Genomic DNA, 13,501 nt, shown 5'->3' on the forward strand with positions numbered 1-13,501 from the left:
ACTGACAACAAGAAAAAGAGTTAAATAATCAGGAAGCCTTTGCTTCAGATCAGTATTAGGGTGTAAGAACCTTTTTCTAATTCTTACAGAAATACTAACTAGTGCATCAGGATAGCATCTGATTGTGTGATTTTAATCCAGATTCTGACACAATAGGGAATAGTATGGACGTTAATGGATGTTGAACATCTTTCTAAAGGTTTTGAACAGCATTTCAGATAGTCATTGAAAAGTTATATGCTTGTCCAAATGTATGTGGAACTTTACCAACTCATTCCTTCTCACCCTGCTATATTAGTTAGAAATACTCAATTCCTGCTTTCTCTTTGAAACCTTACAAAAGCAACGCTCTTGTCCCCAGGCAGAGTTTTCAGTTTGAATTGCTTTTAGATGAAAATGCACTTAATGAAACACAGACAGAAGTAAAGTCATCCTGTTCTGTAGTTAAAACCACAAATCAAAATATCTTTCCATGATATAAAAATGTTAAAATTATCTGAATCTTAAATATTACTGTGAACTTCTTATTCCTGTAATGAGACAACCCAAGACTTAGAGCCAAATATCCTCTCTGAACTTTATCATGGTTCAAATCTGGATAAGAATCTTGCTTTGGTCTTTTCTCATTTAAAAAAAACAAAAGAGTTCTCAGAGTTCTCTGCATTCTGCATTCTGCATTCTGTTGGGAAGGGAAAATTAGATCAGCTTCTGATTCTGTGCAAATCAGTTTCTTTCCTCCTTCACAATTATTAAAATCACAATAGAGCATGACAAATTGGATCAACTGTTTGACAGATAATCTTCTCATTGCAGATGACCCACTGGTGCTTCAACAGCAAACAGCTGAAACTCAGCCTTCTCTTTTATCATCTGGAGTACATAAGAATATTATGAAAGAGAGAAACTAGTACAAAAAGGTGGGAGAATACAGAGTATTTATGAGAACGTATAAAGTGTCAGTTCTTAATGAAAAACCCTGCAGCCCCTAATGGAGAATAACTTACTCATAGATGTTCCACTCTGGTAAATATATATTTTTTATAGATAAATTGGTGATTTCTGTGCACTACAGAGTGTTTACAAATCACTCTGGGGATTATATACTATAGCATACTTTGCAAGATATTAGAATAATATAATTGCTATTCTATTAGTGATGGTCTTCTTTTTTGGTTGGTTCGTTGGTTGGTTGGTTGGTTTGGGGTGGGTTTTTTTTTGGGGTGTTGTTTTTTTTCCTTTCTCCCCCGCTATCCCCCCCCGTTTTTTTTTTTTTCTACAAGAAGATGTATCAGAAACTGGGACAAGAACCTACTGGCTGGGCTGTCTGACAAGACCATATGCAGGCAAGGTTGCATGTAACTCAAAATTAAGACTTTTCTCAGGGGAAGGCAGGAATATTTCAGCTGATTCCCAGTGTCTAGATGAGAAGGTGGATCAAAGATGGAGGGATGGGATGGAGTAATCAGAGAAAGGATAATCAAGATGGGGAATTCCAGATAGCAAACAAGCAGCAAGGGAAGGAGAAACCGCTTCCAGCCAAACCCTGGCAATTGTCCAGCCTGAAATTGACTTGCATCCAGGTCCTCAGGTACTTCACCTTCAGCAGAGATGCAGGCTTAAACTCCTCCCATGATCCCTGCAGGCTGCTTATTTCTACACTCACCCTCAGCTCACCAGGGGTGATCTGCCAGGGCTTGGTTCCCCGCTTCTTCCCCTGTCTTTGTTGTAACCTTGGGAAAGTCTCAAAAGAAAGTTGTCCTGATCCTCAGATTTACGAGAATAATTCTCACTCTCTCTGTTTCTTTGCATGCCCTAAAATCTGTCAGCCTTGTCAGTACAGATCAGATTGATCTTGTGCCAAAGCTAGGAACCTTGTAGAAAACTTGACACATGCCAAGGGGATGGGTGGAGGATCAGTGTGAAATGATGATGTCATAGGTCTTTTATGTCCAACTCAAGGGCTTCAGCACTGAGTTCAGGGATGGTCACAAGTTAAAACCCTAACCCACACATTAGCCATTCAACAAAGTCTCAGAACAACACTTTGGGTGAGAACATCCCTTCTGTACTTCAGAAGAAACAAAAGAAATGTCATTCTAATTAAAAATGTCCTCAGCATTCTTACCAGTGAGACAAATTCTTAAAGAAGACTAACTAGAATTTGATTACATTTTGATGGTGGCTGTTATGGAAAAAATGTTTATGTTGTCTGTATGAAACCTGAGGGCACAAGGGAGGTTGAGTTAGCTAATAGAATGTGAATTTCTTTGAAGGCAGAAGTTTGCAACAAATGGTTTCATTTCTATTGATGCTAAGAATTATTATGTGGGTCTGTGGTCTTTCAGATACACTGGAGGTTGTTGAGGATACATTTCCAAATATGCCTACCAGCTTCTTGCCATTCATAATTAAATTTGGCTTAATCCTGTGGATAAATTTTAGTAACAATCTTTTGTTTGTGCTCATAAAAAGCTTCTGTTTGAGATGTATATTGTACTTCATAATTTCTGAATATTTTAATGTGCTAGTGTAAAAGACAGTTTTTTAGCATCTGTGTAACCCCTTAGCCCAAAATGTGTTGTTTTTCTTTTTTATCTTTCATGTATAAGATACTGCAAAATGCTTCTTTGGACAGTGTACAACATTAAAATAAGTTCTTTCAGAGCAGAGGTCTGTAAAGTGGGCTGTGTGCACTGCAGGAGGTACAAGAGATGATCAATTGCAGTGCAGAAAGAAATTTTAGAACCTCAGTAGTCCATGTGTACAATTTAGAAATAATAATTAAAAAAACATATATTAGAGCTGTGCACTCAAAAATTTGGTGACTGCTGTTTCAGAACTCTCTGCCCATTTCTTGAGTGGATGCTTTTTTGTTTCATATATAGGCTTGAAGTGGTAGTATACAAAGAAGTTTACTGGAGAGTTTTGCACTCAGGTGCACCATGTTCCAGGTCTTCTAGTTATTTTCTTCAGTGATTAAAAACTAATCTAACTTGCAATGCGTCTTTAGTGCCTTGACCCAAAGGAAGAGCACCTCTCCCTACTTCCAGGAAAATGACTGATTGCCAAAAACCCGTACAGAATTAAGTTGGATTATGTGGGCATGGCTATTAAGAAGAAACAGAGAGGGTTTTTTAACACCACTGCCACTCTGTACTAAGCAGTTTTAACAAGCACACTTAATGATTACCTCACATTTAAGGGTGTTGAGTGCAAAAATCTACATAGCAAGAATTTATTACATTGTGGGAGCTCTGCAGTTTGTATATGCTTCTTGTGAGGAAAGTATTTACCTGGCCTTAAATTAGCTAACTATAAGATGTGAAACTCAGCACAGTCTGAAAAACCACCTGTGGACAAACATTAGGACAGCCAGTGTGTCGTGTGCCAGTATCCAAACCTGCCTATAACTGGGACTAGAACACAAAGATTACCTACAGTGGGGATGTTGCCTGCTGTACTTCTATCTTCCTTGCTCAGGATAAATTTGCAGTAATTGTATTCTCTCTTGGGCATCACAAACTCCTGCTCATGTATGCCCAGAAGTCAAGACTTACCTCACAGGTCTCCAGTAATAATTTCTGTGAACATACTATGACCTGTGGAGGTACCATGGGCTTCCTTCTTTGTATAGCGACAATTTTATACTGCAGTAATCTCCATCACATGCATTTCCAGCTCCATTAGTGTCCAAGTTCTTTGCCATTTTAGAGGTATATCAGTGATTCTCTTTTGTGTGAAAACATCTGTTCAACAAACTGTTAAACGTTCCAGTGTAATTTTCTCATTTTATTCTACCTGTGTCTCACTTTGTCCTGCTGGTAGAGACGTATGTCACTGGGCACACAATAATAGAGCAGGAATATTTAGACTGTTTCAGAAAATTGTAATGTTCTGAAGTACTGTACTTTTGTATTTGTATTGGTTCATATGGGCAATGTGTTGATTTTTTTTTAGGCCTACCTAAATTCCACAATGTAGCTAAAAGTAGAGTTTTTTCCTGATGTCTTCACTGTGTCTGTAGGAGTATTCCTCCTGAACAAATGTCAAGTGACAAGAAGCCCAATTGTCTTCTGGATCTCCCCATTTTATAGCCCTCCTTAGCTATTGACTCTGGACTTGGAATTGTAAGAAATGCCCAGATATATGACACCTCTGTCAGAAAAAAGCCCAGAGAGCAGAATTTCTTGTGCATGGCTTGCCTGTTCTGGTAATTCCTACAGTCCCTGGTCAGACTCCAAGCCTGTGCAAATGTAGATGGTATTTGCCCCAGAAAATTTGTAATATAGCAAAATGTATGTTCATAGTACTGTCCATAGATACAAATGTAGTCATGGCCACATATGAAGCCTAGGTTTGATGTGCTATTCTGAGTAGGTTTGCTTCTTGTTAAATAGAATAATCTTCTTTTCTTCCCATCTTTGCACTTTTCACAAAGCATAGATGCTCTGGGCTTTAACATTTTGGGGGCTTTAGTTTCTTTCTGACTGGCCTGATCCCAGGCACTCTTGATTTATATGAAACCACATGCTTCTCAGTCACTCCATCATGAGAGTGCTCTTCTCACTTCTTCCCTGTTCAACACAGGTTAGCCTGCTGCACTTAGCTCCTGCCCTCACCTGTGGAAAGGTGGCCTCTTCATGAGCTGCTCTCTCTGAATTTTGACTAGGGAATTGTCTCAGGAGCAGAACTGATGAGGCAGTGATGGAAGGAGGGTCTGAACCCCTGTGAGGATACTCCCACAACCCTCTCTCACAGGAAAAAAGAGCATGGATAGAAGTAAATGATGTAATAGCTTTTTCTGTCACAGAGGGGAAGGTGTAACCAAACCCTGGGGAACACAGATGTAATGATGAAAAGGCAAACACCTTAGCAGCTCTTTAAGACATCTTGATTAATGGCTGAAGGACACATACTGCAGAGTGGAAATGCCATACTATGGGACAATCAAAGTGTAAAAAGAGCAGGTGAGGCAGCAGCTTGAACTTATTTAATTAAGCAGTTGTGTGGGCCTAATTATTTCCTGTCAAAATTACACAACACCAGCCCATAAGCTGCTGAACTTGCCTGGTATTTCAGATCACAACACATACTCAGGGGCAAACAAAGGCATATCAATGTATGTTAGTGATATGTGAACATACATTTGAGAGATACTTTTGAGAGATTTTTATTAATATTTAATTTGTGAAATGTTGAATAGAACAAAGGTATATAAGGTAAAATAGAGGAAAATATGGTTGCTATTTCTATGGTAGTTGTGGTAGATATGGTACTAATAGCCTTTACTGTTGGTATTACTAACAATGTATCTATTATCATTACCAATAGCTCACCTGTAAAGCAGGCAAGGTCTTTTGGCATGATAAGAAAAAGAATTTATTTGTATATCTATATGTGCATATGTGTTTGTATAGGCCTATGAATAGTCTTTCTCCTAGAAAGGTGATGTATTGACCATACAAATAATTTCATAGTTGGATTTTTTCCCAGATGATTCAATAAAAGTAAACAGAGAAGTAGTGACAACAGAAAAAAGAAAAAAAAAACCCAAAATAAACCCAAAGTTAAGACTCTATTTAACATTTTATTCAATTGCTGGAAAACAAGAAGTGAGATTTCTGTAGCTAATTTATTTTGTTAAAGATGTTTCTAGTTGGTACAGCTACAACCTAAGCAAGGGTAACTGCCATAGTGTCTTTGACTTTCAAGTTGCTAGTTCTCAACTACTCTAATAAATGACTCTTTATTAAATGTGATTAGGAGCAGTTCCTGCAGTGATACATTCTAAGAATCAAGGAATAGACTCAGAATTTTTTAGATTTTTCCAATAATAATAATGAAGAAAACATCCACCATTCATTTGGTCCGTTCTGGAGTTTCTAGAGATCAACAAAGTTCTTGATTTAAATGGGATGATGGGGGCTGTAGCAGAAGGGATACAAGAGCTATCAGTTTTCAACGCACAGAATGCTGTTTGCTCTCAGCTTGATAACATGTTGGCAGGCAGTATGGCTCTGTGTGCAATTTACACACAAATCAGCCATAATTTTGAAGCACTTTAATGTGGGAATATTTGATCCATAAGTGCCTGTGACCTGTGGATTTCTAATAGTACCTAGAAATAAACGAAAAAATTCTGAGCACACTCTATTCCTACTTACATACAAAGTCAACTCTTAAGATTTTAGGAAAGATTTAATGAATGAAAGGACACAAATATGTGAAGCTAGCAGAGGAAGGCATGGGCTAAACTTAAAAGTCCACTGGTTACATGTAATGGGATTTGTGGCTAATGATTTCTTTGAAGTCTTTAATGTACTATTAGTTAGGACTGGTTGTGCCATTTGCTTACACAATAGTGGAAGCAAGGCAGTATGGCTCTTTGTTCTGCCCTAGAACAAAACTAATCATTACTGATTTTACCAAGATAATTATAACTACCTCCACTCAGGTAACAACTAGGTGAAATGATTGCTCACTCGTGCTGCACATGCACATAGAGAACCTGTTCTGGTATGGGACCTACTGAGATCTGGTTGCCATCAGGCCATCAGGCAACCAGACAGCACAGAGCTGCACAGTGACGTATCTGACAGGTGAGCCTGGTTTAACTGCAGTGATTTATCAGTGACCCACCTTGGCCTCTGCTAGAAATTTCCATTGGTTCCTTAGTATCTTTAACAGCACATAAAATGGGCTTGTGTTCTGATTTTGGATTATTAACTGCTGAGGCAACCTATTCTAGCACTCCTTTGGTAGGGAAGAGTCAGGTTAGTTTATGCACAGCTAGAATGCTAACCTAGCTACAGCCTACAAATGGCTCTACCAAAACAGCCTGTTGAAGGAGAGAGATAAGAAGTTAATTAACTAACCTCAAGCTAATCCAGACACTGAAGGGATGAAGAACCTTGTTACTTTAAGCTAATATTCTGTTCATTGTAGACATGCCCAACACTGAAGATCATCTCCAAGCATTCAATGCAAGACGTAGGTAGACTTTCTTAAGGAAGGACTGTTTTACTGAAAAATCAGGTCTTTTTTGTTCTCTTACCCTCATGATTCTAGTGAGGAATCATGTCAGATTCCTCAAGAGAGGACTATATGAAGTGCTGAGTAAACAAGGGTGCTGCTTCCACTGCCCATGTCTCCTTATACCTGACTCTAACCACAGTTGTATTTCATAATGAGATGCTGTATGCTTCCACGATACTACTGAAATAAAGTATTAGTTCAAGGAACCACCTAGTTCAAGGAACCACCCTAGTAATGGGTATTATGTAATGAATCTGGTCACCAAAAAGGGGAAATAGTGTCCACTATGCTACCTGAGGTAGAAAACCACATGGATGTGTTAATCTGGGCCCTCGGTTCCTCTCCTTCGCTTTTATTCGCACGGCTGCTGAGGGCAGTCTGAAAGGTCCATCTCTGGAAGTCAGGTAGACTTAACGAGATGTACAAACGCCCGGTAAAACCATGCCCCTCACTTGCCGTCACGCCGCGGGCAATGGCGGAAGCGCCCCGTCACCCGCCTGCGCACAGGCTGCTGCCTACAAGGTGACCCTGACACCGCTCACACAGTTGCTGTTGGGGCTCGTTTGCAGGAGAGGAACTGCGGCGCGGGTGGGGACCGGCGGGGGGGCAGTGAGGGCCGGCGGGGAGCACCGCAGGGGGGCGGTGAGGCCCAGAGGTGTGGGCGCGGCGGAGGCCGCCAGAGGGCAGCAGGAGCTCGCATACGGCGGCGGCTGCTCTCGCGCCCCTGGAAAGGGCTGGTGCCCCGCGCCCGGCCGGGACACAGACATTCACCCTCCGCTACAACCACTCCCGCACAGTGGGCGTCTGACCTTGGTGGGCTCGGCCGGCCAGTTGAGGGGGAAGGAGCCGTGGGTTGTGCAGCTCCTGGTTTATACCGAGCTCAGGAGCGCGATGGAGACCGATCTGCGCATTAATCTGGTGCAATTAGCGTTATACCCGTGCTAGCTCAACCCGCAAGAAAGACAAAGCTTTATGCAAATCGTCCTCCCCTTCCCCTTTCCCATCCCCCCTACCCCCACCCCCCCCAGGCTGTTTTTAATGATACGGTACGCGGAGTAACTCAAAATTAATTCTAAGGTTCTCGGCTAAAAGGAAAGGGGGAGGCAGTGTCACCAGGCGGATTTGGTGCTCAGAGCCTTGGCCACCTGTGCCTGGCAGCCGTTCCCGGCCAAGGGTGCTAGGGGTAGTGACCGGGCTGTGGAGGTCTGCCCGCCGCAGCTCCAAGCTGGGGGCAGCTGTGGGGGTCGGAGAGCCCGGCTGCCGCGGGCAGCGTCTGCGGAGCCCGGCGGAGGTATGGTCATGGTCCTGGTCCTGGTCCTGGGCGGGCGAGGCAAGGGCTGGGGGGAAAAGGTGGCTGCGGGCTGGGGAGCGCCCGGGCGGGAGCGGGCGCTGCCTCGTTCCAGGTGGACGAGTACTTTTTGGGGTGGAGTGAGTGTCTGTGTGTCCGTCTGTGCTGTGCCAGTGGGATGTTTGTAGGTGTCCTGGCTGGGGCTCAAAATTTTAGCCTGCAGATTAGTTTGTGCTGCTGTTGGGGTTTTTTGCTTGTTTTTTGGTTTGGCTTTTTTTTTTTTTTTTTTTTTTTTTTTTTTTTAAGACCTACATACATGATTTCTTCCTCTAGGAGCTGGCTTGTTGCTTTCTGGCATACACTTATCTGACCCTCACCTTCGGAAATAAATGTCTCAAAATACTGAAAGGACGTGACTACAAAATGCACTGTGTTGTCGGAGGTATAGCAGGATGTCAGGGATATTTAAAGCCTTAAAAATGTAGCATCTTGCGTGAAGGTTCATGTAGAGAGTTCTGCATAATCCAGTCACGAGAAAAATACTAAAATGGATCTTTTTGACAAGACTTTTATCTGCGTATGTATCTTTCTTTTAAATCTTTCCGTTTGTCTCCTCCATATTCTGCTTTTAAAAAGGAGTTTGTTAAATAAAAACGTAAATGTTGCCGGCTTCAGACTACACCACTGCAGGAACTATTTTTTTTTTTTAACAAAACTAGACAAAAAAAAATTTCCCCAAACCTTCACTTAACGGCACATCTGGTATGTATAAATAAAATCTTAATTTTTTAAAGTGACGTGGATGTGGTTTACTCTGTAGCCTCAGTAATTTAAACAGCACCTATCTGCTACAGATAGAATTGCTATGCACGTCTCTACTAGTGAGTTTGAAAATTCGAACCCGGCTTTGATTTATTTCCTTTCTATCAGTGATTAATGCTCCGTAATTAGCTAATCTCAAAGCCATTATTTACAACTGGGGCAGACAAAGGGAAAAATTGATGATCCAGCACTTATGTCGGTTTGAAATAATGAAACCGAAAGAAATGTTGAGAGCGATGCTTGGAACCGGATAATCCAGCGTCAGTGTTGTAGTAGTAAAAATAACAGGAGTAATAGTGCTGTTGTAGTAACAATAATAATAACAATAGCATCATCTATGTTTAGTTAATCCATTAATTACAGCCGGTAATCTTTTCGGTCGAAAATGTGCTCGCTTTATCTCTGATTTTAAAAAAGTACAGTCCTGCTGGGAACCTCCCCCCCTTTGTTGCTGCGTGAGGGACAGCAGCTCACTCTGTGCTGCCAAGTGCGTGGGCGGTGGGGACAGGGGCGGCGGGGGAACCCTCGGCTCCGCGCGGGGGTGTCTAAACCCACGCGTGCCCATGAAGGGGGGGAGATCCCGCTGCTCCCACCGCCTCCCTCCCCTCGTCCGACCCGGGTGCCAGGTGACGGCGAGTGGGACCGGGCTGGCGGGGGGTGAAGACAGGCCGCAGAGGAGGGGAGGGGGGAAAGCCGCGACCCCGGCCTCCCTCCCGTGTCAGCCGGCTGACCCATTGTTTTGCGGGAGAGTCCCGACTCCGTTAAATCCTGAGGCTTTTCCCTTTCTCTGCTTTATAGACTGTGGGAATCTGGTTTTCTAACAACATCCTAATCCTACCACCACCCCTGGAAAACAGGGGAGCTTTCGTTTGACCTAGAAATGGGAGGGGAGTTGGGAACATCTGTGAGAATTATCAGTGAGGGCAATAAGCAATTCGAATAGGAAATTTAAATTTATATCAAAAAAGAACAAAACTCGAGGGGCGCTGGGAGAGGGGCAGAGCAAAGGTGCCTGGTGTGAACAGGAGATGATTGTCCAAGAGAAGAAGTGCAAATGTTCTTTGTTTCTAAGTGCCGTGCCGGAGGCAGACGAAAATTATCATTATAGCCAAAAAAAAAAAATATTATCACTTAGAGGGGAAAAAAAAAAAAGCTAGCAAAGCAGAACCCGTGGAGGATGTATATTGCAACCTAAACACTCTCCCCACCCTGTTTATCATTCCGGAGTCGGGTGGGGAACAAATCTGCATCCTCTCCAGTTGCTACTCGTTTTTCCCCTCTCTCCCCCTCGCTCCCTCCCAGACAATGAATTACAGATGATCGCCTCGTGCCCTCTAATAGCGGGGTGACACGGAACAAACCGGGTGGGACCGAGCAGGGGAGGGAAGGTGAATCGCTGCAGGGACATCCAGGGCAGCGCCGGACTGGCCTCACTTCGCCAACATATCCCCCTCGCTCTTCTTCTGTCTTTTCTTGTCTAAGGACGGATTGATAGAGACATATGAATTCTGCCTGATGCTATTTAGCCCTCGAAAAAACGAATCCAGGCTCTAAACTCCAAAGAACTTTGCATGGGATTCTGGTCCTGAGAAATGTCCCTATTTGTCCTAAATCCAACTCTGAGGGAGGGGGTTGGGTGGAAGGACATCTGTTTAATTTGAAGCAATAAATACGCCGGATCTGTGGCTGTTTGGGGGTTTCCATTTTTAAAGATGATTAATCCCACTTCCACCCCCCTTTCCAATTCGACTGTAAAGAAATGGATTAGGAATGGTATCAAGAAGGATTATTCATTTGTATCAGACAGATGGAGCTGTACAGTAGGGTTTCAAAGAAACAAAGAAAATGGTTTCTAAATGGTTGTTTGGCATGAATTATTTGGTGGATTTGCAAACAAGCAAGGCGAAGCACTGTACTGCAAGTTAGAGGAGCAACCCATCTGGCACCTTCCCCGTTCCTGTCTGGGGCCGTAGGGGTTTCCAGACAGGTAGAGGCAGCTAGTTGAGCAGACCTAGCCCGAAGGGAGCTGACCTGCAAGCATCGGGCTGCTCTTTTCTCCCGCAGCCGGTAGCCTCCAACCTGCCCTAGTTGCGCTGGGCTGGGGGCTGCACCTGCGGACCTCTGTAGGCGCTGGGGGACATATTTTACAGGGCACAGACCTGGCGGGGTCCTGCCTGCCCTCTCCAGCACTCCTCCCCGCCACTCCTCCCACCTCGCCCGCTCAATTCAACAGTTTGCAAAGTTCAGGGATTGGAGTAGGGAAAGCATAAAGAAGAGACAAACTTTCGGAAGAGTTGTCAGAACGATCCGCCAGCCCCACCCTACTCATGTGCATTTTTGTTTTTCCCAGCATTTTTCAAGTGAGCTGAAATCTCTGTCCATTTCAAACATTTTCAAATGTGATTGACACATATGTTAATGGTTTGTTTTTGTGCAAAGTGGCTCCTCAAATCTCCAATACAAACACATTGCGTAGATTAGATGTTAGGTTTAAAAATGGTTTATTGATTGAAATAATAGAAGCATTATTTTGATCTGTCCTGACATGATGGCTGATTTATAGATTCCTATCCCATTGATTTCTCCCTGTCCGGGCAGAGGAAAATGATCAAATCTCATGAAAATGCACTTTTGTGCTAATTAGGAAACTGTTATGCTCATTAGATATTTATATATCTTTTCTTTTCTTTTCTTTTCTTTTCTTTTCTTTTCTTTTCTTTTCTTTTCTTTTCTTTTCTTTTCTTTTCTTTTCTTTTCTTTTCTTTTCTTTCCTTTTCTTTTCTTTTCTCTTTTCTTTTCTTTTCTTTTCTTTTCTTTTCTTTTCTTTTCTTTTCTTTTCTTTTCTTTTCTTTTCTTTTCTTTTCTTTTCTTTTCTTTTCTTTTCTTTTCTTTTCTTTTCTTTTCTTTTCTTCTCTTGTCTTGTCTTGTCTTGTCTTGTCTTGTCTTGTCTTTTCCTTTCTTGTCTTTTCTTGTCTTTTCTTGTCTTTTCTTGTCTTTTCTTTTCTTTCTGTCTTCCTCTGTTTCTCTCCTTCTCTCCTTTTCCTCTTTCTTTCCTTTTTCTCTTTGCCCTTTATCTTTCACCCTGTTTCTCCCTGCTGGGATTTACCAAGTTCATTCTTTGCGCCATGGACTTGGTGCGTGTGTGTATTTTTTTATCTTTTATACATCTGTTTTCACTTTGCACTTTCAATGAGATATAGCAGACAATAGTGACAAAAACATCTGAAAACGCAAGGAGACAGAGTTGCATATGTGTTTAATTTCTGCCAGTTAGTCAGAGAAAACAACAAAAGGACAGCTGGAGGAGGGGGGGAATAAACCACACACTTACAAAGGGGATTGTGACCCCGTAAGAAGGAAAGGCGAGTACAGCGAAAAAAGATTGCAAAAAGTAAGGAAGAACGGTGGGAGTGAAGAAGGAAGAAGTATCAGGGAAATATTATCAAGAACAAGAATAAGAAGTTTAAAAAGGCAGCCCGGCTGGATGTTCCCTTTTTTTTCCATCTTTAAAAGGAGAATTAGGGAAAAGACAGTTTAGTCCGGACTGGCAAACTGGAAAGACGCACCTGTCAAACATGTCTATGTGATCTGTCTACACAGGTATGTGAATACTTACCCATCTATACACTCATATAGGGGATCTGAAGCATCCAAACAGTATAATTACAATTGTGCATCGAAGGGGTAAGTCTCATAACTCTCTTTTTCTCCGAACGGAGAACATAATCCCTTGAATAGTCAGCAACAGTCACATCTCGGGAAGTATTAGTTTGGCTGGACTTCGTGTGCATGTGTTTGATTTTGTTACTTTTTTTTTTTTTTTTTTAAGGAGACAAGGTTCAGTGGGAGACAACCAGATGGGGAGGCAGGGCAATCCCATTGTCTGTTCTCTAGATCTCGTTTTGTCCTGGAAAAGGCGATCAAACGCAGCTAGGGTCCACTCTGGAAAGTAAAAGGGATGGGGAGGGGATAAGAAGACTGGGTGCACGTGGATTTAATAGCAGTGAAAGTATTATAGAGGGATCAGATTTAGCGAGCGAGCAAGAGGAAGCTTTTGAACATCTGTCTAATGCAGCCAATAGAAGTGACATTAGTGATATTGGAGAGAGGGAGACATTGCCGCCGACCCGGCTGGGATTACGAGAGTTTTCCCAATCCGATTAGCCGCTGCCCTTCTCCTGCCGCGCTCGGGGCGCCTGCACGCCGCCGTCGCCGACACCGTGCCGGGAGTGGCCCCGCTCCGCGCTGCTCTGCGGTGCTCCGCGCCCCACTCCGCCTCGCTGCGCGGCCCGTGCTGCTCCGACCCTCTGGCGCTGCTCTCCCGTTCCAGAGACCTCCTGTAGCCGGGGCTCAGCG

General features: G+C 42.9%; 1 protein-coding gene and 1 long non-coding RNA gene across 2 annotated transcripts in view; both read left to right on the forward strand.

The window, feature by feature from the left end:
- Positions 1–13,501, forward strand: part of PARP8 (poly(ADP-ribose) polymerase family member 8) — a 229,103-nt gene that overhangs the window by 144,960 nt on the left and 70,642 nt on the right. The gene's annotated exons all lie outside the window — the stretch shown is intronic.
- Positions 7,800–13,501, forward strand: part of LOC139789952 (uncharacterized) — a 31,140-nt gene continuing 25,438 nt past the window's right edge. The window contains exon 1 of the long non-coding RNA XR_011723311.1: positions 7,800–8,326. This is a non-coding gene — a long non-coding RNA (uncharacterized lncRNA). The remainder of the gene's footprint in view (positions 8,327–13,501) is intronic.

The sequence above is a fragment of the Heliangelus exortis genome, chromosome Z, assembly GCF_036169615.1.
Source record: "Heliangelus exortis chromosome Z, bHelExo1.hap1, whole genome shotgun sequence".
Classification (NCBI taxonomy): Eukaryota; Metazoa; Chordata; class Aves; order Apodiformes; family Trochilidae; genus Heliangelus; species Heliangelus exortis.